We start from the raw sequence: 17,693 nt of genomic DNA, 5'->3' as shown, positions 1-17,693 counted from the left end.
GAACTATTGAACCCAAAAAAGACTCTACACCCCCTGATCACTAATCTTCTGGAGGCATTGATTTATTGGATTCTTTCTACCAGCTGTTTAGAGGTTACAGAAAACGCACCAGGCTTTGCTGGTGACCCCAAGTGCTTTAATTCCTATGCATGCATATTTTAACATTATTACAGAAAGGTTTCATTTGCAATTTACAGGCTGAGTAGCAATGAGTCCGTTTCGAAGAGGTCAGTGCTTTCACCATCCCTCTCAGTGATGGAATTATAGTTTAAACAGCTGGAGCACTGTCCCAGGAGGGACACTGGGGTATGGCTCCTTAACGGCAGAATAAATCCATCAGACATATTTCATGTGTCTGATAACATTAATAGATACCAGGGCTGTTTAAATATTTAATGAACTCACTCAGAGGCTGTTTACCAGGAGGGGAGGGGGAAGAGCTATCAGAAAGGATGATCACATCCTTTTGATCTACCATGACAACAACAAAACCGAAATCTCAGCCAATGATTTTGCTCTCTTGCTGCAAACTCCATCAAGGGAACCCGTTTGCTACATGACATGTTTCATTTCCACAGTGTGCACAAGAGTGTTTTCAGTTTTGCGGTTCAAAAGTTAATCATTTCCATGCGGCTCACTACTTAATAGAGATGCCAGAAGTCATAGAATAGCTTTTGGTTGGGATGAGGAAAACGGGAGAGGGAAGACAATCAGAGACACACAGAGAAAGCAAACGGTGTGCAGTGCACAGAGCCCCAGAGGCCCTGGGGTGCTAATGAGGGGGCAGCCAGTAGAAAAGAGGGAGCGAGCCTAAGGAAAGTCGGGGCTCCTGGTTACCTTTGCTAAGGGTCTTCGGAGGGTTGCTTGCTACACAGTCCCTTTCTCCGAAGGTGAATGATGGTCATTAAAAAAAAAAAAAAAATCACGGATTTGGCCTAAGTTTATTTTCGTCTGAGAGCAATTTTGTTTTGGCTTACAAAATTTCACTAAAAGCGGTCTGGCTAGGCAGAATAAGAATGGTTTTATTTTGTGGTTTCAGATGCCTGTTTGGTCATGCAAAAATGAAACAACAGCTAAGTTTCAAATGGTGGGAAATTGCTGGCACTCTGTCCTTACTGTCAATTGGCAGCGACAAACCCTCATGTTGAAAAATGATCTATTGCACACTTTGCAGAGCATTTTTTCCCTCAATCATATTGACCATAACCCTAATCCAGTTCTCTGTAAGGGATCAAGGCTATGCCTAGACCTCGTGTTTACCATCTTGGTCTGTTCTGACCCCTGAGAAACAAACCCTGGATTAGAATGAATTAAGGACGCTTCCCAGCCTCGGCTGAACATCTCTGGCCATGAGGCAAGTTAAATCTAAGCCCAGGTGAGGAGAGCAAAAAAACGCAGTGGCAATTTTCTGACGTTTTTGAACATCTCAGGCCAATGCCATTAGCATTATTTATGCTCTTGTCTTCTCTCGATTCTGTTTTGCTATTGGTTTGTACTTTGTAATAAGAGCATCAGAAAGCAGATGGTAAATTTCCTAAGTGCATAGTGCTGCACTGCTTTTTTGAAAGGCTGTCATTCTCAGAAATGAAAGACTTACACTAGACCATACCTTTTCAAACAAATCATTTTCAAGTATATAAATAGCATAATTAATCACAATGGAAATATAAAATGTTTAATCAGTAGCAGATGGACCGAAAGAAAGAAATCTTATGTAGAAGACTGTTTGAAATCTTCAATTTTGCGCACTTTTAATATGTTTGTAAAAATGGATTTGGGGGACCACGTTTTTATTTAAACTTTATTGTTAAAATTTTGTTCCTTTTTTTTTTGTTTGTTTGTTTCCAAAAGAATTAGTCTGTCCAGCTGCTGTTTTGAGGAAGCAACTGAGTCACTACCTGGCAAGAGGGGAAAGCTGGCTGAAATCTACATTTATAAAGGAACAGTTTAAATTCTCCAAATTCTTCCTTTTATAGTAACTAACAGTAGAATTTCTTCACGACCTCAAGAGGAAGTAACCTGGGGGAAGCCCTCTGTGGGAAAATGTAGTTGGGATACAACAGGCACAGATCTTTGATGTCGATGAGCGTTTAAATCTTTTAAGCGAGCGCATTTTAGAGAGGAGAAAATTCTGATAGTCAAGGAGTCGGGACCTCCTTTTGGAAATTGGGTCTGGTTTGGACTAAATTCTGTAGTAATAAAAGCTGAAACTAATTTCCAGATGGAATAAATTGGTTCCAGGGTTTCTGCGATTTTGGCCAACATGTTGCATGGCTGAAGTTTGATCCTTGCTCAGAACTGTTACCAAAGGGAGGGGATCTGTTTCCCAGGAGATCACAGGGCTGGGCAGTTGGTGTGCTCCCGCTTCCCTTCAGCTGTTTGTTTCTTTGTGTCTCGAAGGGCAGTAGTTCAGATCAAGCCTCTGAACATTACGTGGACTCTACCCCCGTCCCCAGACAGTCTGACAGACACAGTCTGCCAAGGTCATTCTCCCAGTGATGGAAAGTCTAACACTTTATATACATGCACCTGCCAGGCATTGGGTCACTTTCTGAATCTATGGAAGTGGGACAATGGTGGATGCGGGCTTGAAAATGGACAGGCTCTTTCTTTCCAGAAAAAAGATAGAGGACATACTGCTGGCCACCTCAGGAAATAATGTTGAAATTTCCTCAAGTAGATGCGTACCACACAAATAAGCCCACAAAATGAAACCTTGATTAGTGAAATCTAAGAATATTCCTCTTTGGAAAATTCTTGAGATCTCGGTGACCTGAGAACTTCTTTTTTTTTTTTCTTTTGAATACTCTATTCTTTATGGTTCTCAGTGGTTTCAATTCTTGACGTTTTCTACCAACCTTCTTGGATGGTTTTGAATGGCCAAAATCTCTCTTTTCCTTTCCACTCACTGTGAACAAATCCTGAAATCTGAATTCTTTCCTCACCATTCTATAGGATCTCCTCACCTGGAATATTGCCACATTTTCTCCTCATCTATTATGGTGCTCAGTGGATTTACTTCTCTTGTAGTTCTTCTCAGGAGGCAGTTTAAGGGGGTAGTAGGGGGATGATAGGAAAGAGACTGTTTCAGAGACTGGCACCACCAGGCACTCCCTGGCCCAAATCAGGCATCTGAAACTCATTCTCTCTCGGCTCTGATGTCACATTGGCATTCAGGTTCAGAATATTGCACTCCATAGCATTACGTGAATCTGCCCCTTCCCTTTTCTTCTCGTGACCTTGGCCTTATTTCAGGTTTTCATCATTTCTCATCTGGACAATCACATTAGCCTCTTGACTGGTCTCCTCGCCTCCATGCTTGCTTTTCTTCTACCTATCATCCCACAGGGCTGCTAAATTAATTTTTGGGAAGCACACATCTAAAACCTGTTAACCATTGTGCCCTGTCATCTACAGTGTAAAGCTCAAACTCCTGGTTAGCAAAGCATATAAATCATCTCCAGTCTCAATTTTAGCCTTGTGCCACCCTAGTAAATGGTCCCTCCTAAAAATTCCTTAGAATGTCCACCTGTAATCATTCCTCACCTCACACCTTCTCACATATTATTTCATCTACCTGGATACTCCTTGCTTTTTTTGGCTGACCAAATAGTCCTTCTTCAACAAATCAAATGGATCATGCTCCTTCCTGTTACAGTGACATTTGAGCCATCGAGGGAAATTGTGGCGAACATTAGTTTGCAGCTCTCTAAGCTTTCATTTCTTCGTGCAGAAGTCGGGAAGAGTTGTGAGGACTAATTGAGGTAGGATAGGATCTGTAAGCTTTTTAACACAGCGCCTGAAGTAAAAATAAGCACCCCAAAGTTGCTATTATCTTGTGTGTGGTTTCATTTGTAGGGTTAATTGTATGTTTTGTTGCTTGGTTTAGTCGTGCTTTGTTTTGTTGGGGGCGGGGGTTGGGGATTGTTTGTTTAACCTGGCTGCCTCTCCCCCAACAATAGGAGCCCTGCTGGCTGCCTCCGTGAACGCCACGTTCTTGCTGGAGTCTTTTATATGTGGGCATTTCCAAATCTTCACTTCTTAGCTCTGCCCTTCCTCCGAAGTTGACCTATTGTCTGTCCTTTCCACCTGGTTTTCTTCCCTCTAACCCTCAAACCATTCTTCAGTCGCCCCAAGATTACTATCCTTAAAACACTGGTCCCATCATGCTGATTACTTCATCAAAGGCCATTAACTGACTTTGTGCTCTCCCCATTGCCTACTGAAAAAGTTCCATTTTCGTTACACCAGCATGCAGGGGTCTGTCTCCCACAGTCTCCACGTTCAACTGCTCAACATATCTTGTTGATTTAAATGTAGTTCCGGTCCCCATCATTTCTTCCGTCCTTCTGTCCACTTTTGACTCCCTCGATCCATTAGTAGAGTAGTAGTAGATCCACTAGGAGAGTTGTGTTTCTAATCACATGAACGTGTAACCTGAAATTTTTCAGTGACTCCCTACTGCCCACAGGATGCAAAATCAAATACCCTCAAGGCCTGTCGTGATCTCACTACTGTTCATTGCGCCAGCTTCACCTCCAATGACTCCACCATATTGAAAACAATCGCAGAGCCCGCCGCTCAGCCAACCCTCCTCTGGCTGTTTCTCGGCCCTTGTATTAAGCTGGAGTCTTATCTTCCCCTCTCTCACCATCTCTTTTGCTGGCAAATTCCCTCACATCCTTCTGGTCTTAGGCTTCTAACAAGAAGATTTCCTAACCCACCAAACAAGAGTGAGGCACCTCACTAGTGCTTTCGTGTTGCATATTTACATTATACTTTCCTTGTCTCTCTCATTCTGAAAAGATGGCAAGATTTGTGAAGTTGGGGGATAGTGTCTTTTTTTCTTTTCTTTTTCTTTTTTTTTTTTTTTTGTAAGTTGTGTCCATAGTTCCTAGCTCGGTGCCTCATCAATAGTAGCACTCAAGTCAATATTTATTGAATGAGTGTCAACCCCTTCAGAATTTGTCTTCATCCAGCCACATTTCTTAAAAGGAGCTAGGGTTACATTCACCTCTTTCTATTCCCCAAGCACATCTTGCTTCTTCTTGGCTCAGTGACTTTGCTTATTCTATCCCTAAATGAGGAATCCTTATCTCCTCTCTCACCCTGTCTGGCAACACACCTATGCAGGTTCTGTTAGGCTGTCAGGTCAGGAAACACTCGAGTTCTTCTTTACCACGGAGCTTTGGCTGAGATTCTTGTGACTGTGCCCTCCACGAACTTTCTATTTACTATAATTCACTGCCACCTAATCAAATCATACCTTGCTGTGGGTTTTAACTTTGTTTTGGGTGGAGGAAAGACTTCGGGTACAGAGGATGAGTTAATCATAGCCCATTTGAACCCTGTATGAATTTCTAATTTACCTCTCAATGAAATAGCAAGGTTCTTAAAGGTGAGAATCATTGGTTTATTGATAACATACATAGCCTGAAGCATCTTATTAGACCCAGAGGAAATAATAAATATTTTTATGCGAATGAAATAATTCAGTTTTGAATTTATGGTGGAAATGTACCACATAAGAGGAAAAATACATAAAATAAACAGAAATGATTAAACCCTTACCAGTTGATAACAAAATACTTGATCCAGGTTTAAACTAGTGGCCAAGTTGTGGTTGAGACCAAATGACTTTTGAGTGTAGATCCTAAAGTGAAAACTCTTCTTTTCACTTTAGACAGAGAGGGCCTTAAACTCTTTGAAACTACTGAGGCACCAGGGCCAAGAATTTGCTTCACAAGGTTATAACATACTGAGCTGTATACAAGTAATCTTAAATAATTGATATTCCTCAATGTGGTTTATTTAAACCAAACAAGTAAATTATTCACCTGAAGGATATAGAATGATTCACTCCTTTCTTGCTCCCTCCTCCCTCCATCCTTCCACCAACACGGATGAATGATTATGTTGGACAAAGAGGTAAGTGCCTGTCTATATTTATGCCCGGTGGCTTCTTGCAGACAGAGTTGCATTTCTGTGCCATGAATAAAAATAGTAAGAGAAATTTGAAGAAATGAATTCTTGGACATGAATGATATTTCCCAACTGCTGCGTGATTTCTTCCAGTTGCAATTGTCATTAACAAAGGAACGTGTTTTAGGTTTAGTAAGAGTGATTCTATAGAAAAGTAAATAGTTTAAAGGAGGGTGTAAACTGTTCACTCGACATCTCCCAATTATGCTCAAATAAGATGGTAACTTTTTATCTTGAAATGAAGCTTTATATATACATCCATATTATTTGAAGTCTAGGCACAGACACATACAGACATGATACAACTCATCTTTCGTGTTTAACAAATGTGACATTTTGTACATGTTTTGTCTTCATTATGGAACCCTATGGTCTCTCTCTGCTCAGAGATTACTTCCTAGTGTATACATCTCAAGTGGCCTGTATATAAACAAATTAGTGAGAACACTCACCCCAACTCATTAACTTTAGCTGTATTATTGGAAGAAGTCATACTATGAACTGGAGATGGTCATGTTGGTGTTCTAAATAATCATGATAAACTTGTCATGCTGTTTGGTATCATGGGTAATAATATCACTGACATTGAGGCTGAGTTAGTAGAATTACGTCTGTTACTTCTATTTACATGAGTCTTTTGATTTTTGATAGTGAATGTTAAGAGTGACAACATTAATACAAATGTGCTTATTTTATTTTATTTTTTACTATTCTCTTTGGAAGTAAGTTTTATTTGCATCCTTCTTTAGCCATCCCTGAAGCTCTCACACCCAGTATCTTCTCTGATTCACATCCAGAGAAACAAACAAGCAAAAAACTGACATAAAACAAAAATATTTTGAAGTTAAATAAGTTGCTAAGTGTACTGGAGAGATAAACATCATGACTTCCGTTACTGCCACAGTCGCATCTCTCTTCATCCCACTTGGCCTCAATTCTGTGATTCAAACTCACATCGTGGATCCAATTTGGAAATCATCATATAGTGACAATAGATTTGTGTCATGTCACTAAGTCAACAGTGATGCTGAACTTCTTCAGGAGTTGAAACCAGGTTTCGAAGAAAAGAAATAAACACACCTCAGAGGCAGCATATGGTGCTTTCATCACAGATACAGAAGTCAGAAATTGTGGGGCTTCCATTAACTTTCATCTTACCCTGAAATAGAACAAGAGAGATAGAGGGGCATATTTTTTAAAAACAAAGCACACACAATACCATGCAAGCAGGAAAAGAAAAAACCCAGCCAAAAAAACTCCATCCTGGGAGAGGTAGTAAAGCATTGAGGTTAAGGGCATAGGCCCTGGAATCACTTTGCCTGGCTTCTAATCCCACCTCTATAGCCTAATAACTGCTAACCTTGGGGGAGGTATTTTAATTTCATTTGCATCTCAATTGCACTTACAAAATGGGTAATAATAGCTTACTTAACTCACAGAATTCTTGTGATGTTTGAATAAGTTAATACTTTATCTCACAGAACATGACGCATTATATTAACCAAATAAACTATACCAAATAATCCGTGACTTCCTGGAGATTGTCAGACACATCCCAGTGTTTGAGATATTATATGTAATAAGAAATGAGAATCAATAAGAATATGGCTCCTATGGGCATCTGGAGCCTTGTCTACAATTTCATATTGTGTATGAGATGTTAGCTGCTATTATTTGTAATGTTCAAGCAATCATCATACAAGAATAATCAGTAAGATGTATTTGAATTGTTTCCATTTTTCAGCTTCTGGAGAAGGGACAGTTGTGTTCTTGTACAAAACAGGTCACTGGAAAGGTAAATGTTTCATCTCACAATATTAGCTGGCCCTGCTATCTAAGGGTGACTCAAGGGAAGTGCTGGTTGAATAGGACCATACCTCCCAAAGCCACAAACAACTGGTGAGGATTGAGCCTTCCCTGGTGGACAAAGGAACTACCTTTCAGTAAAAGTTAGATGAGGCCCTGCACTTATTGCTAGGAACTCCAAAATATTCTCAGGGCTCCTGCGTAAAAAAAATCCACGATAGGGGCACCTGGGTGGCTCAGTCGGTTGAGCGTCCGACTTCGGCTCAGGTCATGATCTCATGGTCCGCGAGTTCCAGCCCCACGTCGGGCTCTGTGCTGATGGCTCAGAGCCTGGAGCCTGTTTCAGATTCTGTGTCTCCCTCTCTCTCTGCCCCTCCCCCGTTCATGCTCTGTCTCTCTCTGTCTCAAAAATAAATAAACGTTAAAAAATTAAAAAAAAAAATCCATGATAGATAACACAAAGGCCATTAAAATCTCCATAAGAACAACAGTTCAGAAATTTAAAAATTATAGAAAATAAGATACAACCAAGCAACTCACTCTTTTTTACTAATGAAATTACAATTTTATGAGCTACGAGTATATGTGTATTAAATATATATGTATATATGTTTTTCCCACCCATATATTCTCAGACTAAAACTTGGATGGCTTTAATAAAGAATAAAATAAGTACCTGAATACAGTAGTTTCCTAAGTCCTTCTCTTAAGTAGGATGCGATAAATACTGTTTAGCGAATGAATGAATTAAAAATAAATGAATGAGGCAGTAAACTCCAATGGAATGGCCAAATGAGAGATGTCACCTTTCAGCAAAAGTGCTGGCTTTGTCATCTCACCCGGAGCCAAGGTCGCAAGACTTTGGGGCAGGAAAGCATAATGCCTAACAGAGTAGCTCAGAAAAAAGGGGTTCAGCTAAGTCACTGAAAGGCCAAGCAAAGAGCGTATACTAAAATGGAGAGATTTGTTTCCCTGACTCATGGCGGCAAGGTCAGGCATTTCCTTTGCTAATAGCCAGTGAACCAATGGATGGCACACCATTAATGGATGTCTTAAGTTATGGGAAGGAATCGGGTTTCCCAAATGAATGTTCTTTCAACGCACTAAAAGGAAATGATCTGCAACCTAGAACTGGAAGAGCTTTTACATTAAATAGCTTCCTTTACATCTTGAAATGGGCATCGATGGTTTTGTTAAAAAGGAAGTGAACAATGACTAAACTCCTAAAGGAAAAGAAAGTAGCACCTTCTTGGCGACAAATCGGGGCAGATATTCACTCACGACCGGCAGCTGTGTTCCCAACTCCGGAAACAAATAAAATCCAAAGTCCTAAAAATTAAAACAAAGCGTATTATGTAGTAAGATAAGAAATGGCAAGTGAGAAATGAGAAGATCCACCTGTTTAAGGTCAAGTAAGCTCTTCTATCCGTGGCTAAAAATTTACCAATATTTGCCTAAAGGCAGAAGGCAAAAAGTTGGTTTCTTGGGCTTCCGTATGCTTATCATGACACAGCTAGACAAGAAGGGTAAAGCTGTAGAAACTCCCAGGGTTGCAAAGGGATTTCTGACCTTCACGTAGGATTTCTCGGTTGACTAGATATGTGATATTATTGTGGGATTTTCTCTTAACCCTTAAGTACCTGTCCCTATTGCAGCCACAATAAAACTCATGGAAGCTATAACTGGAACACAAAGCCCAATTTGTCATCCTATTTAATCACAACAGGGCTCTCCTTGTGGGGAATCAAGTCATGATCCCTGTGTCCATCCCCTCAGCGGACAGAAAGTGAAAAATATCTTTGAGGAGGCTATTTATTGCACTATAGGCTAATGGTACTTGTCCTTCTTTGATAAAGAAACTACTTGCTTTCTCGGGTCATTGTTTCGTCTTTCTCCATGCCCTGTACGACTGATGCAAGTACAGTGATACTGACTTCAAAGGGAGCTTAATAGGGCATGGAGAAAGACAGGAAACATGGCGGGAATATTTAAGAGAGGACTTCACAAGGTCAAGTTTCCTTGTTGCAATTTCCTTATGCATATCTCAAACTGATTTGTCTTTCCATTTCAAGAACCAAGGGATGTTTAGTCCCTTTCTTATCCACAATCCTCATTAAAGTCATTAAAATGTTTCATTTGAATTCTACATACCACACAATTAATACATGAGCTGTGCTAGTCTCTATATGCAATTCTATTTCCTTGCTTGAAAGCTCTCTCACCAGTGTTCTGTGGATGAAATCAGAATTTTGATGCCGACTTCTAGCATCTTCCTTAGATGTAAATACATTTGCAAAGATAACGAAAACCAGAAACTCAAATGTTGCTTTTCTTGATAGAGCATCAAAGTCAGTGCGACCCACACGTGTCTTTGAGTCCTCCAATCTCTCCCCACCTGATTTACTCATGCGATCATGTCGATGATGGTGGAGTGAATGGATTTAAGCCCTTTTTCTCTTTGAGCCTTGGAATAAAGTGTTTCCAAAAACATATTCCATTTATATAAAATGAGTACGCATGCAGCCACAATCTCCACCTATGCTAAAGCATTTTCTTTATTATAATGAGATGCATCTTTCTGGATTTTCTGCACAATCAGACTATAATTAAGCATAGGAAGATACAGGTAAGTGCATGAGATGCATGTTTAATTAAAAGAGAAAATGCTGGTTAAGTATCAATTTGTAGACATTCAATTTACAAGGAGGATTCCGAAAGCGACTCTGTCTTTCTCACATATTTCCTTTGATATGTATGTATGTGTTTACACGCATGTATGTTTTCACACTGAAATCATCTTCTCATTTCATATGCTAGAGTTCCTGCCACATGTACTGCCCCCATCCAAGAAAATGTTGATATGTATTAAAAATCCCCATGAAAAAGAAAATGCTTGCATAAATTCATGTAGGGCAAATAAAAAAGCAGCCAGGACCCAGCAGGCTGAGTCAATGTATAGCTTGCATATGGAAACAATGACATGATTGTTTACTCACTGGTTTAATGATATTCACTTTCTCCTAATGGCAACGTGGAAAATGTGAGTGCCAGATGCTGCGCCCAGAGCGGAGAAGAGAGAACAGGGGAAGGTCTAGAGTAAGGAATTTATCCTGACACCAGAATGTAGTGTAACTCTTCAGTTTATTAAATGCCATGTTTTTTTTTTTTTTAGAAAAAAATACTTTGATGTCTGCAGCTTAAATTTCCATATTTTTATATCAGTTCAGCAACAAATTTACATATTTCCTGGAATCTGCAGATATAAAAGCGGTAAAACACTCCAGGCATTATTAGACAGTAGATTATAACCCATTACTATTGTTTCAATTAGCAATGTAAAAGTGACCTGCAGTGTTCAGATGACCCACTAATGGATTTAAACGCTTTCAAATATTAATGCAGGTTTTCTAAAGATGAATCCCAAACCCATTATTCCTGGAACAACTATGAGCTGAAAAGCTGGCAATGATTGTGCATTATGTGGAAAGGCTCATGGTTAATTAAATGAATACCTAGCATTACACTATTCACTTTAGTGCTACAAAATTATTTCTCATTGATTTTTACATTCTGAGTCTGTGATTCAATTTACTTCTGCAATTTGTGTTGCCGTGTCAATAAAAGGGAACTGCTTGAAGATAGGAGCATTAGAGACTGATAAATACATTAAGATCCAATGAAAACGGCAGTTTTTCTATTGTTTTCCTCCATTGAAATATCATTTATAGCAGCACTCTGTTATGTATTATTAATACAATTTTTGTTTGCTTCCATCTGCTCTCTTCCCCCCTTCTCTATTCAGGAATTGGAATATTAGTGATTGCTTGAGGGTGAGTAGCTAATTTTTCAGTAACAAGTTCTCTCACTATCAAGAACAAAAGCACCATCAACACAAATCTGTTATTTCATGTTAAATGAACTAGAAGGCCAGATTCCTCATCAAAGACAGTGTGGGGAGTTGCTGTGTGTGCATTTTCATTTCAAGGACTAAATGACACTTGTGTTTGTTAAACCATGAAAGCTAAAAAATAACAAATAGCTCAAACCCCATCACCCAATTTATGCGATGTAACCACAACGTGATGTATTTAGGAAGTGTACATTTTATTCAGAAACTTTATTGCCTGTTTTATGATTGAATCGACGTGTGTCTTTTTCCAAGTCACCTGGACTCAGTTCTGTCAAAGTCTGAAGTCCTACATTGAGATTTGCTTCACCACTCTTCGTTACTCCAAAATGTTGCAAACTTCACCTTCGTTGTTCTGGGTGTGGAAAGAAACCTTAGGTGTGAAATCTTAGACCTGCCTGCATCAGTGTAGACTCATAACCTAGGACGTGTTCGTTATGTACTGTGAATTTAACTTTTCCTGAGAAAGGTAGGTTTACCAGTCAAATGTAATAATTAATATTTTCTACCTAGGATCATCTTACTGGAGTTTATTGTGCCCAAATCATCTCCATGAGGATGATCAGTCAGTTAACCTCATCTCATCGTACATCTGAATTTTTCTGCACTCTACATTAGACCCAGTGGAGAATCCAATCTCAGCAAAGGTGGAATGCTCAGCCCCAAAGGATTCACCTTCCACTATCTATGCTCCTTACAAAATCTATCTTCAAGCCATTACTTTCCATATTGAGCTGCGTTGGTAACTTGAGTTTGAGTATTGATTTAATACAAAATGTACAACATGGAAAATTTTATATTGAAAATCGTTCTGCAAAGTTTTAAGAAAAGATCACTCTAGAGACATAAAACTAACAAAGGGAGAATGCAAATGACCAATAAACACATTAAAATTTCAACTTCCTTTTTCATCAACGAACGTGGATTTAAAATAATTAGCTTTTTTTGCCCATCATTGTCAGAGATGAGAAGAAAGAATAATTCATATTAGTGAGGAAAATGGAGCTATGCATGCATCTGGTAGGATGTACGATGATGCAGTTTTTCCAAAGGTGGTGTGAACATATGTGTTTTTAGATTTTGAGAGGCTTGCATACCCTTTTTGCTATGAAATTCTACCTTTTGGAATTTAATCTCAGGAAATAATTATGAATATGTCCAAAGATTTAGCTATACAAACTGTTCATCTCGACCTTATGGGGTCATTCATGAGAATAAAAAAACTGAATACATCCTAACTGTCTAAAATGAGGAATTAGCTAGTAAATCACGGGGCATTAGTACAATTGAATAGTACTCAATCCTTTAAAATTATATACATCAATATTCAATGATATGGGAAGACATTTATGGTATATTGTTGCTTGAATAAAACATACCACACAAACACACACGCTCAAGTGACCAAACTGTGTATAACCTATTTGGTGTTTAAATAGTGACATTATATAATTTCTTTAATAATTTTGAAGATATTCCAAAGGATTCAAATTACTGCTTCAAACATTTTTTTTCTTATAAAAAAGTAACTCGTGCTCATTGCAGAGTTTTTTTACGACGCAAAAATAACACATTCTACATCTGTACATCCACATGTAGGTATACGGAAGAAAAGGTACATGGGCAAGATATACAACAAAATGTTAACAGAGATTATGTTTTAGCTATGCTGTGAGTTACTTTTTCTTGCATTTTTACTTCCATGTTTATATATGCCTACAAATAATATGGATAACATGTTTTTGTAGTTAGAAATATGATTGCGAATTCCCTCTTAGTTATTCTACACAGAAACCAAGTGGGAAGATGCCCTTGTAACTTTTATGGGAAGGAAGATAAAATAATTAGAAACAGCCATGCCAGAGAAAAAAAATACTGTTTACCTGTCAAAAAAATTCTAAATTAGGACCCTAGCTCTCTGAATTACTAGCTGGGGACCCCGCAACTCACAGAACGTCTCTGAGCTTCAGTTTCCTCTAAATATACTTCTATACCCCAAAGCAACAATGGTCAAAAGAGAAAAGCAAATGTCTGCCTAGTTGCATCTGAATATTGAGACATAGTGACTTCTGAGAGGGTTGCAAATAAGCTTAAATACCAGCGAATACTTCCTCATATTCTAGTTCACTGCTTCTTTCACTCTTCGGAGCCTCGTGCACACTTACAGCCAGTTGGACCTTTACCTTGTGACATTTGCTCCAAAGGATTTTCTGTCATTAAAATGAAATACATCTTTTCAGAAGAGGACAGAGCAAGAAGTAATACAGCGATGTTCACAACGCTTTGCCCCCAGTAATTAGCAAACGTCGTTCTTATTGTTGTGGCCCTTGCGTGAGCTCTGCAAGCACAGCCCATGCTGCTTTTTGCTCACTATTGCACGCTCTGTGTCTGCACGTAGTAGGTCCCTGTTGTCAAACGAATACATACAACACACCCAGGTTAGAGTTTCAAAATTTGAGGGGCCGCATTTTTACCTTCATTGCAGCAAAATTGAAACAAATACTTAGAAGATGATTATATAACACTTTGCTAGTCATGTAGCTGCTACATAAAAATCGTGTGACGTTAGAAAGGAACAGTCGTTGCTCTTAGAAGCTGGGGTTATCCCATCGGCAACCGGGGAAATAGCTCCTCCCTTTGTCAAAGTTCCCAACCTCCCCCTCGCCCCCCCAAAGCAGAACCAAAAACCTGGAACTGGTTCCTGAATGATGCCGCTTAGACAGCGTCTGTGCTTGCTGATGTGTTGCTGGCTGGTGGAGAAGGCCAAGCACAGGCCTTTGGGCTATGCACACGACACGTTTTCTTAGGTAACTGAGCAAGGGGATTAAAAAAAAAGATTTCTTTATAATACAATTTTTCAGTATCCAGACCACTATGTAATCATTAGTGAAGGTGGGCTCTAAGGATAAATGCACTTCTAAAAGCTGCCTTGAGTCTAGACGGTTTCTCAGTTTGACATATTTATAGGAGTGGAAAACTTAGGCTTTCACCTCAGTTTGCTCATCTTCGAAAAGGGACTATTCACAATGTATCAATTATAGGGTGGTTAGAAAGGAACAGGAGTTAGTACATGGAGAATACTTTCAACAGTGAAGGCAGAGTGAGTTTTTAAATACTAGTTCCAGACTATTCCTGCCTCTCTACTGCTCCTGCTGGAGCCTGGAGTAGTGTTTCAAGAGGTCCTGTCTCAGGACAAAGCAAGTGGGAGTCTCTCCGAACTGAATGGTAAAGTAAGACAATGGTTCAGATGACCAAAGCCATGAAGATATTTGACTAAAACTCCTTTACAAGTTCCTTAATTCCTCACTCAGTAGGCATGACCATGGCTATATATATATTAAGAAGGCATTGTTTTACAGCTGAAAGAAACCTTGTGGGATATCTGGTTTCGTCACCTTAGTTGGCTCTCCCCTCAGAGAGGTAGGATGGATGGCTGAGGGTCGCCCAGCCAGATGGCAGTTTAAACCTAGTCCTCATGCTGCCTGCCCTGGACCCTCCACCATATTTACTTTTTCTTAATGGCGTAAAATAGACTATCTTTAAATTAAAACAAAACTCCCACCAAAAAAAAAAAATGTTGTTCTCTTAAGTCTTGAGGCATTGGCAGCGACCCATTTATTATAGGATTGCATTTTACAAATTATCCTATGTATTAGACTGTACACGCACACACACACACACACACACACACGCACGCACACTCTCCCCCTCCTAATCATTAACTAATATGCTGCTAGATCTGGGGCTTACAAACACATTTTTGATAGAAAAAATTCAAGGTTCCCATGTGTAACTGCTTTTTCAGTAGTGTTTTGCAAAGGAATGACTGGAATGATAATGAAGTCCGCTAGGCTGGTATCCAGGGCATGGGCTGGCTGCATGGAGGTTCTAGAAAGTGCTGAAGGATGATCTTACTGTCTGCTGCAGTATGAAGGGAACACTTGATTAGAGTATGACACTCCCGTTGACCTTGAAAATAACATATAGAGTTAAATGGACCCAGTGCTGAGGTATGTAGTTTTCAATGCTACAGAAAGGAACATTGTTGCCAGTAGGTACAATGTTACTCTACCCTGACAGTTCAGGACAGTGTCACCAATAGCTCCTTGGACAAGTGCACTTAACAGGGAATGTGACACTTTGTGCATCTGGCCAAAATTCACATGACATTAATTTTGTTTGGTTTTTGCCAAGATTATCTTTACTTGCACCATTACCTTGATTAATGCACAAGCAGATAATAACATATAAACATTGAAGTAACCACAACATAACTATCCAGAGGAAAATAGCTAAATGAAAATAAGAGTGGAATGAAAAAAGAGCATTTCACGATGAACTAGACAAGAGCACATTTTAAACATGCATTCTCCTCTAAATGTTTTCACAAATTTGATAATTACATTCATTTTATTTAAAGTTAGCTAAGATTAACTTATACCAAGAGAAAGAATATATCCTCTGTACTGTACTATAAAAGCTATAAAATCTAATTAGATAGTGGGAACTCAATAGAAATTATTATAGCCATAACGAATTAGAACACAATAAATAGTATAGATTTTGGAAATTTACCGTCTAAGGTAGATAGTGCATACATTATTAAACTATGCAGAAGTCGTCTGGAGAAATATTTATTCAGAAGTGAGCTAAATGAGGATGCCGAAGATTATTAAGGTCACCGTAAAGACATTACACCACAGAGGGGAGGGGGGAGAATTCTGGGAACAGACTCAACGGAACCCTTGGTGTCGGAAATCCACAAAGAACCGAGTATGTTTGTGAAGACACGCTGCATAACAACGTAACTTTTGAATAGTTATATAAATAGCTTTATTTTCTTCAAAAGAAACAGGAAATACATTTTACATAATCTGATCAGAACAGGAAACCTGCATTTTGTGCAAAGCATACTATGAATTCATTTTCTTTGTTATGGCTTAACTAACCCTAGCCTCTCACCTCCAATCATAACAGACTCCTTCTGGTTTAATTATGCTTCTAGTTCTAAAGATGAGTTAACCGCTTATGCAGAGAATTGGACTTTCATTAATCAGAAAAAAAAAAAAAAAAAGCCTATGTTCTGATTAACCATTGAACTGACCACCATTTTAGTTTCTCATGATAGTTCTCTCTCAGACATGGGAGTAAGCCACCCAACATACAGGCAGGAAGCAAGAGGACCCCTCAGGTACTCTAAAACAATTGCAAATAGTGTTATAAGTTAGTTTTTCATTAAATGCACAGTAGAGGGCCTGGGACTTGAAACAGGAGAGGACTTACACTCCACTGGAGGAAGCTATACCTTTAGAGACCAAATGGTGAAGGAAGTTACTAGAAGGAGCAGGACAATTGATCTGAAATTTGACTATGCATGGTAAACTTTCCTCCTGCTAAAAAGTATCAATTCCTCAGTTTAGCCTTGCCATTTTAATTGCAGGGCCAATGAACCACAGAAAAGCAAAAGTGAGGTTAGGTCTGAAAATACGTAGCTTATTTTGGCAATCAAATAACAACAAAACTATTGAAAAGACAGCATCTTTTTCACTTCGTATGGAGATGTGTTTTTTTACATTCTGAAAAGCATTTACGATAGACACACATTCTATAGTTTTTACGGAAAATAATTAAAAAACATAACTTTCATTTAGTCTAAATATCAGGGTTCTGGGCAGAGGCTACTGAATCTCACATTGTGTTTTGTGACATTTTCCCCCCTATTTTGCGACTGTGGGAAAGCAGATTTGGTACTCAGTATGCTTGTCTTTCTTAGATTTTCAGGATATCATACTAAGAGCAATAATATGTAGGTATTAAAGAGTTTGCTATCGAGCAGTTGTTCTTCAGAATTGTACATTTTGGTGCGATCTTGAATTAGTTCTATGGATTTAACCAGTGTCTACTCTCCAATGTAAGATTTCCTGGACCCTCTCTCAAATTTTCAAGTTCCTAATGTTCAGTGAGAAAATATAACTTCCTATGATCCATACTATGGCAT

The 17,693-nt window shown here is 38.9% G+C and overlaps 1 long non-coding RNA gene across 1 annotated transcript in view; it reads right to left on the bottom strand.

Annotated features, from left to right (window-relative positions):
• Nucleotides 1-5,392: 5,392 nt before the first annotated feature.
• The window catches only part of LOC123585779, a 45,624-nt gene continuing 33,323 nt past the window's right edge, over nucleotides 5,393-17,693 (bottom strand). The window contains exons 4-5 of the long non-coding RNA XR_006706422.1: nucleotides 9,034-9,117; nucleotides 5,393-7,141 (exon numbers count right to left, since the gene is read on the bottom strand). This is a non-coding gene — a long non-coding RNA (uncharacterized LOC123585779). The remainder of the gene's footprint in view (nucleotides 7,142-9,033; nucleotides 9,118-17,693) is intronic.

The sequence above is a fragment of the Leopardus geoffroyi genome, chromosome C3, assembly GCF_018350155.1.
Source record: "Leopardus geoffroyi isolate Oge1 chromosome C3, O.geoffroyi_Oge1_pat1.0, whole genome shotgun sequence".
In the NCBI taxonomy this organism is placed as follows: domain Eukaryota; kingdom Metazoa; phylum Chordata; class Mammalia; order Carnivora; family Felidae; genus Leopardus; species Leopardus geoffroyi.
Note: the sequence above shows the minus strand (reverse complement) of the source record. Positions and strands in the feature narration are given on the sequence as shown.